The following is an 8,818-nucleotide window of genomic DNA, read 5'->3' as shown; positions in this document are numbered from 1 at the left end:
CACGTCGGCACTCCTCCACGTGTGGCTTCTCCGAGCTCGGCGCCTGGGCCTGGTCCCAGCACAGCGCCTGCCATGTCAGAGCTGGCTCAGAACACACGACGAGGGCGCGGCCACACTCCGAATTGCACTCCTATCTCTGCTAACGTTTCTGACAATGACATGTGTTGTCAAAACACACCCTCTTCGCCAATGGAAAATCCCTGATTTTCTCTAACCGGTTTTAGTCTCCTCTCCCCACCTAGACTACAGGTGTCCTGTCATTGTTGGAAGCCAGTCCGGACCAGCGCGTCCCTGTCCTGCGGTCACCACGGTCCCAGACAATCTCACCAGACATGTCCGAGATGCCGCTGAGTTATCTGTCCCTCCCAACCACGGACGAGATGCCAGGGGAGCCGGGACCCCAGGCAGAACTGCATCACAAAAGAAAACCCTTCTTAGCCCTCGGGGTGCCTCCTGCCCACCCTGGGGAGGTCACTGCACATGACCGACTGACAGGACCCCTGGGCATGTCTCTCTTCCAGGCATTAACCCTCCTGTTCGTTTTATGAAAATTCTGTAACTGGGAATTCACACTCAGGAAAGACGCTCAGTGAGGATGCTTGCGGAGCCTGGAAAGTGTTAACAGCCCCACTTCGATCAGAGAACATCCCCTAGCAGGGGTCCTCAAACTATGGCCGGAGGGCCACATGCAAATACAAATATTGTATTTGTTCCCGTTTTGTTTTTTTACTTCAAAATAAGATATGTGCAGTGTGCATAGGAATTTGTTCATAGTTTTTTTTTAAACGATAGTCCGGCCCTCCAACGGTCTGAGGGACAGTGAACTGGCCCCGTTTAAAAAGTTTGAGGACCCCTGGCAGTGGTTCTCAACCTTCCTACTGCCGCGACCCTTTAATACAGTTCCTCATGTTGTGGGGACCCCCAACCATAAAATTATTTTCCTTGCTACTTCCTAACTGCAAACCAAACAGTTGTAATTTTGCTACTGTTATGAATCATAATGTAAATATCTGATATGCAGGATGTATTTTCATTGTTACAAATTGAACATAATTAAAGCATAGTGATTAATCACAAAAACAATATGTAATTATATATGTGTTTTCCGATGGTCTTAGGCGACCCCTGTGAAAGGATTGTTCGACCCCCAAAGGGGTCGCGACCCACAGGTTGAGAACCGCTGCCCTAGAGGCTCCATCTATTATTCTTGTCGCTGGAGGTGAAATTCACGGGCAGCGTCCCAGCCCCCACCCAACTTAATCAGGAGGTGACCACACCACCTGTGACGGCAAACGTTACATGACCCCTCACAGGGGCGAGTGTGAGATGAGCGCCCGCGGAGTTTAGACGGCGCACAGAAATCCAGCCCATGCTAACTTTGTGTATTGCATTATTTTGAATTTGCATAACTGGACGGTTCATTCCCTGGGACTTGTACGCTCCCTTTGAGAGGAGTTTAAACCTCAGAGCAGGAAGGGCGGTGACGGGAGAGAGGCCACAACACAGGGTCGGCGTTGACGGAGAAAGACCTTGGGCTGAAGGGCCTGCTCCAGGAGAGATCACACAGCTCTGAGCATCAGACGCCCCTCCCGTCCCCCTCCCGTCCCCCTCCCGTCCCACTCCCGTCTCCCCCCGCAGCGCTGCTCCTGATGAGGGCGCTGCCCACATGAGAGCCGCCCTGTGGAGCCGGGACATGGCTGCCAGGCCCTCTCTGTGTCCTGGGTGCCCCCCCCCGCCCCCACCCATGGGCATCCTTCTGCCCCATGGTCTTTCTCCATCAACTCAATCTAACCTCCCAATTGGCAATCATCTCAAAATCAGGGGAGGTTAGGTTTCTTTTTTTCCTCTTTCTTCTTTTGCTTTTTTTTTTTTTTAACTGAAATCATTTCAGGCATCAAAGCTGCTAGAAAATGCTCAGCCCCCGATTTAAAGATGCCTAAATAGCCAAATCCTCTCTCTCCTTCAGCCCAGAGGGGCCTTTCTGTGCTCGTCAGAAGGGCTGGTGGGAATTTTCTGTCCTGAAACTAAAGCAGGGGTCCAATCAGCTTCAGTCCGAGGCCCTGTGTTTACCGCCATAGCTAGAAACCAGCAGATGTGTGTGTGTTTCCAAACCAACCAAATCAAGACATTCCGTAAAATTCAAACACTGCGCTCCAAACCGGAACTGTGGACGGGATGGTCAACAACGCTTTCTGTGCGGTGGGCGGGGGGAGCGGCGCGTTTCTAAAGGGGATGCGCAGGCCGGTAGGCTGAGACGGAGGGGTGAGCGGTGGTGGGTACAATTATTTGACTTTCCGAGCTGTTCTTTTGAAGCCTCTACACTTAATAGAAAGAGAAAGAATAATCCTCTTTGCCGGCCTTTTGTAGCTCCATCTCTATTGTTCCCGCTGAAATCCAAAGAGACGGACAAGATTCATTTTGTCCAGACAGCATTTGTGTATTTTATATAGGTCCGGGCTTTGAAGCGTGGATGGTTACGTGGGAGAAAAGGCAAAAAATGTACCTCTAATCTGAGGAAATAAATGAAAGGGGCCATCTCTGAAGCTCTCGAGCCTCACGCAGACCGTCCTGGGTGGTGTCTCTGACAGGCACTCCTTTGTGCCTAAGCTCAGCGTGGAATTAGCACCGGCTCAGAAGTGATGAAAACCGGACCAGACCACAAAGAGGCCAGGCGCTCGGCCAATGGAGACTTTTCCAGAAAACCCAGAAACATGGCCCACCGGGCCAGGGAGGCTGTCCTGGACAACGGACTCTCGGCCACGTGCCGTCCACGGCCTGGTCCACGGCTGGCGGCCAACCTCGGGGGAACCATGTGCTTGATGGGCACACACAGGGGCCTGGCTTACTCACCGGTAAGGCGAGTGGCTGACCAGATGCTGTGATTGATCAGATATTAAAGATAATTCCAGGTCCGGCAAGGCCAGCTCTCAATGGCCAGCGCTGGTCACCAGGAGCCACGCTGCTGGATTGCTACTGTGTTAGTCAAACCCCTAAGATGGCCGCTGTCGGGGGACCTGGTGAGGGTGGGGGAGGCGGTAACATTTTGTGCTGAATTAGGAGTGTGCTGGGCCTCCGCCCTGAGAAGGGCTGGCCATAGGGAACTATTTGCAGTGGGTTTTAGCCCTGAACTCTGAGAACAATAACTTTCCATCTCCTTTTGTCGCCTTAACTCTGGTATCAAGGTCAGCAGGGGGTCTGGGAGACCCCCGCGCATCTGGCTGGAGTGTGAGGGGGAGGCAGTTCTCCACAGGTGGGCGTGGGTACAGAGTTGGAACCTGAGCAGAGGGATCTGGGAGGAAGGAAGACCCAAGGAGGGAAGGACAAGGACGGGCTCACCTGGGGTGTGGGGGAGCTCTGAGGGGCCAGGCCCCCCACCTGAGACGTCTGCGTCTATGGCCTCCCAGCCTCTCGGGACCCTGGAGACTTGAGTTTGGACAGAGGCTGTCTCGTCTCCCTTCTGCACAGAATCCCGGGATGTGCTGGGGACATCTCGGCCCCCTGTGCACCTGCCCCTCTGCCGGCTCTGAGCTGTAGCCGCGTTTGCCCTTCCTCCCGCCAGCTGCTGCCTCCTGTGACACAGCCACTCGCCGGTGCACACGGAGCAGGATGGATGGCAAGCTGAGGCCATCCTCCCGGAGAAAGCTCCAAAACAGACATAGTTATTAAGAGCAAAATGGGAAATGTGGGTTTTACCAGATTTAGGGGAAATGTGAGATCAGAACTCTAATAAAATGTGAGAAAAAGCAACTCCGTATGAACCACCAAATGTTTCCTACTCCGCAGAAAATGTATAGTAAAGGAGCCTATTCAGCATCAAAATAATTTCTTCCCTCCCAAACAGAGAGAAGAGTGGTACTAAGTGGTCACTGAGGGAGTGCCTCCAGGCGCCTGCTCAGAGCTCAGGCGTCGGCGGTGACACTGCAAGTCGGCACGGCCGGCTGGACCAGCAGAGAAGAAGACTCGAGAGCGTGGACCCTGAACGGGGGCCCTGAGCCGCACTCTGCCCTCAGGCACATCGAGAAGCCTCAAAGCCTCATTTCTTCCTTTATAAGCAGAGAACCCCTGACTTTCCTGCTATTGGCCATAGGACGGCGACGAGGACCGAGTCTACGAAGGTGTCGGTGGCACTTGGCAAACAGAAGGGCACCAAAAGAGGGCGGCTGGCCTGGGCAGGGACCCTGCCTGTCTTTGTTCAAATGCTTTCTATTTCTTTTTTCCTCCTTGAGCCTGAAAATTAGCTGCTGAGTAGCACCGAGCACAGCAGGCTAGGGAAGTGGACGGTGGGGGTGTGGGGGTCGGGGTGCAGTTTGGCTGCTTCAGACCACAGTTTGCTTTCTGTCCAAGTCAGATCTCCCCAACAGAGTCCCCGCGGCCTCAATAAGCTGCAGCCGGTGCACAAGCGTAAGGAAGAAGCCGGAAAGGTGGAACTTGTCCTTGTGTTTCTCCCACAGGGGGCCCCGCTAGAGAGTAGGAACCATGGGGTGAGGTGGACGCCCAGGTAACACACTGGGCACTGCAGGAGGGAGTGAGGCTGAGGTTCCGTGTGCTGTGCACCATGCCGTGGGGTGGGGGCTGGGGGCCAAATGTCCTTTAAAAGTTTGCAATTTCCAGACCGTGTGCCATCCGTTTGGTAGCGGAAAGGGATGTCCACCCTCTCAGACGAGGAAGCTAAAGCGCAGAGGGAGGTTTCTGCCCACATTCACATGGCAATTTAGTGACCCAGGAAGAAAAAGGAAGCCGGTGGGGACCAGGGGTGCCACGGCATTGCGTGGGGAAAGCGACAGCCTTGCTCTTTCGCAGGTTGGGAAACTGAGGCACATGTGGCAATGGCCGCTGGGCTTTGAGCACTATGTACAGGCACATCCAAGAACACCTGCAGCCCACAGCACTCCCCTGAGCTGCACGGAGCGGCCGCCTGACGGAGGAAGCCCAAGGCTCTGGGGGTGGGGGGGTGGGGGGGACTGCTCACGGCAGTGACAGGCTGGGGACAAACCAGGACTCAGACCCAGATCTTCTGGCTCCTTGGCCTCCTCTCTCCCCCCACCAATCTCCTGCTCCAGAGGAGGCAGACACCCATGAAATGGGCTGAGAGACTTAGAAACAAATTCTTTCCTCAACCGGATTGGGGTGCACAGAAATCTAAAGCGCACAGTGAAATGTCCGTTGAGTCCAACCTCTCCGTTGTCAGTCCTGGAGAAATTAGCCCCAGGAAACACTTCAAAAGAAATTGTCAAATCTTCCTACCTAAGATTTTTCCGGCAGGGTTAGCTACGTATAGTAACAAAAATTAGAAACAGCCCAAATGTCCAACAAGAAGGAAACAGTGCAGAACCGCGAGGCTGAACTGTGGAAGTTTACAAAGCAGTTAAAAGCCACCGTGAAGGCGACGCGTGGGAAAAGCCATTATAGGAAGAAACAAGCACATGAGACCATTTTTATACCAGCAACTCCACAAAGATATGGGCACACTTGTTACAAATGATGGACTGGAATACGAAGAAGTGAAAGTGGAAAGTTATTGGGCTAGCTTGGCAAGATTACGGATCTTAAAAAGTTTATAATTTCCTCTAATAAATTCTATGGTATTTTTGTTAAAATTCCTCAAATTAAGACAGGGGAAAAAGACCATAGCTGCATGGAACATTTATTTAGTAACACAGACCAAACGGAATGTGATGCTTGGCTAGCACGTTGTTGTTTTTCTTTCCATATTTTGAGGCAATTCAGCAATTGGATAAAATTGAATAATGTGATTTATACTGTAATTCACAAGCTCTTATTTTCTCCTTGGATCCTCTCATTAGCTTGTTAGTCCATTAGTTAATAACCTCGACGGCGGTGGTCTCTGTACTTGCAGCTTTGCCCTCGTGTTAAAGCCAAGTCAGAAAAACGAACGTCTTTCTTCATTTGTTTCTTCATTTATTTGTTTATTTTTGAGATATATTAGTTGAATCATATGAAATTATGATTTTTCTAGGTCCAAAATAAATAAATATCGGAAATTTCATCTGATCAAAGGAGAACATTTTAACATTAAGGTAGGATTTTACCTTAAACCATCCTTACAACTATTGCAAATCATTCTATTTACTCAAAGTGCTGACTCCTCCGCCAGTTTAATTTCTCTTTAAAAACCACAGACTTTGATATTACATTCTCTAGAGGTAAGATCCCAACAGTGCCACTCCAGTACCCCCCAAATAGACCATTAAGTTAATCTAATCACACAGAACCCCCAGATTTCCTTCCTCCCCCAACTTTAACCCACCCCACAGACATCTAGGCTCCGACTCTGCTCGGGCGCCAAGCTACGGGCTGGGACACATGGGGGAGGGGGTGAGATGTTGCTTCCCTCGGGAACACAACCTGGGGCTTCAGGCAGAAGAGATGGTCGTGGCCATGGCTGTGGCCGTGGCCATGCAGGGACTTGGTGGCCATTTTGTTTCCACTAACAAGTCAGATGGCCGGCTCGGTCCTTTCTTCACCAAACTGACTGACTGGTTGCTCAGACAGACTGTCTGCCCCGTAGTGTTGGTGAGAACCAGCCGGGGCCCACGCCGAGAAGTGCATCATGAACTCTCCCTGCTATTCGTCCAGCCCAGCGCTGGCCAGCGGTGAGCAGCCAGTGGCAGGATGCCCACAGCTGGACAAGCTCCCGCAAGCCAGCTCCCGAGTGCCTGAGCCTTCCCGAGAAACGGAGGCGCAACACCTGGGGACTCTTAAAAGTAAAAATGAACATCCAATAAAAATTAAATCTACTTTTTAAAGACAGAGATGAAAAGGATGTTAAAATAAATACACCACTCCACAGGCGCTTCCCAGGATTGCTTCTGGGGGGCAGAGGGGGAATCGAGGCTGCAGAGGAGGTCTGCGGGCCAGCAAGCTGAGAATTAGGCCAAGGCAGGAAATGAAGCTGCTCACGGGGTGAGCAGAGCCAGGCGATGGAGGCTGAATAAACCACGGGCGAAAATGCTGTGGGTGAAAACCTTGTCCGGGCATCGCTTACAAGCGCCCCTCAAGTCCAGCTCCAAGCAGCTAAGGCAGAGATCCGCTCCACAAGACGCTGCACCTCAACACCAGGCCCTCACCCGCACCCGCACCCGCACAGCCATGGATGCAAAGTCTGGGTCCCGCCCTGACCAACGGTGGCCAGGGGGCCTTGTCGCGCACACCCTCCCCTAGCTATGCAGAGTGTGTCTTTTCTGGGCTTGTTTTGGCTTTGGGGGAATATCCCTACAGAATAAGTGTCTTAAGATATTAAAGTGGGAAGTCATCCTGAGACCCGCCAAAGCTTTGCCCGGGTTCCGCGTTGGGCCTGGCTGGGCCGCACGCCCTGTGCTGGCGTGAGCGCGCTCAGAAACCCAAGGGAGATGGACAAATGACCGGGGCTGCTTCACAACACAGCCGAGAGCACACCAAATCCTGGCCGTGGGCTTCCGTTTCCTGTTCCTGTTCCTGGTGCCCAGAACAAGGAAACAGCAAGCGGTGATAATAGTGATAATTAGCACAACTTCCACGTAATGGCTCTATTATGTCTCAGGCACACTAGGCACTGCTCATGTCACAGCTCGGCAATGAAGGTTCTCCTCACTCTACAGGGGAGCAAACTGAGGCCCAGAGAGGCTAAGTAACTTGCCTAAGGTTGCACAGCCACTGTGATTGGCCGGACCCTGCACCACATCCAGCTGCTTCCCTGCAAGCTGAGCCGACCAGGAGCCTGTTTCCTGAGGCTTGTGCCATAGCCGCGCGGCCTCACCTGACAGAGGACAGAGCCGCACAGACCCTACGTGCGCCTGGGCAGTCAGAGCCAAGGGCCCTGTGGGCCAACGTGTGCGCCTCGCATCAGGCCGGTGACCTCAGGCTCCGCCAGCCTCAGGCCCTGGTGGTGGGGAGGCCGTGGGGACTTCACCAGGGAGACCTCATGGACAGACGGGTCATTACTGCTTTGATCCAGATGATCTGGGTCCCGCGGAAATGCAAATGGAAAGGTCCTGGTGAAAGTGGGTGTTTTAAGGGGTCGGGGGAGGAACTTCACTGAGCAGAAAAGAGAGACCTGAGGTTGGTTTCCGCCAGGAGCCTGCCCTCGGCCGTCACAGGGGCTGTGAAAGCCTGGAGTCTCCGTCCCTCCTGCAGGGGCCTTGGGCTCCGAGACGCACTTTGTCAGGAGCCCCCTCTGTGCGGAGCTGAAGTCCCCGTCCCCGTCCCCTGTCCCCCGTCCCCTGTCCCCCCGTCAAGTGTGCGGAGAGAAGGTGGGAAGATGCCTGGGCCCCCGCTTGGCGGGTGTGGAAGAGGCCATGGCCCCATCTTGTCTGCCGGGTGGGGCTTTGTTTTCTGCTCGTGGCACCACCAGCACCCAGCTATTCTTGTCCCTTCTATGCCCCCTTTGCCCTGACCTGCCCGTGGCCTGAGAGGACAGCCCAGTGGTGACGAGCCCCCCAGCAGCGCTGGGTTCCGGGCTGCTGGCACCTGGGCCCGAGGTCCACAGCCGCTCCGGGCGCCCCGGGGTGCCCTCCCCCGCAGCTCCATGTGACTCATGCCCACCCAGGCCTTTCTGAGAAGGGCTGCGATCTCCCAGAAAACCCGCCATGCTCAGCCCTCGAAACCCTGGGCAGGGCCGGAAGTGCCAGGGCCTCCCTGCCTCCACCCTGTGCCGTCCAGGCTGCAGCGAGGAGGGGCGTTTGGGACAACCTTCCCTGTCCGCTCGGTGTAAACACAGCTGGTCCCGTTCCTGGTAAAAATGCACGGAGCCCGGGGACATGGGGACACGGAGACATGGGGACACGGGGAGGTGGAGGGCCTAGAAAGGCCTTGTTGCATG

General features: G+C 54.0%; 1 protein-coding gene across 1 annotated transcript in view; it reads right to left on the bottom strand.

Moving 5' to 3' along the window:
• The window catches only part of CD247 (CD247 molecule), a 96,785-nt gene that overhangs the window by 87,191 nt on the left and 776 nt on the right, over window positions 1-8,818 (bottom strand). The window lies entirely within an intron of this gene.

The sequence above is a fragment of the Myotis davidii genome, unplaced genomic scaffold, assembly GCF_000327345.1.
Source record: "Myotis davidii unplaced genomic scaffold, ASM32734v1 scaffold401, whole genome shotgun sequence".
NCBI classification, from domain to species: Eukaryota; Metazoa; Chordata; class Mammalia; order Chiroptera; family Vespertilionidae; genus Myotis; species Myotis davidii.
This window is presented reverse-complemented; position numbering and strand designations above follow the sequence as displayed.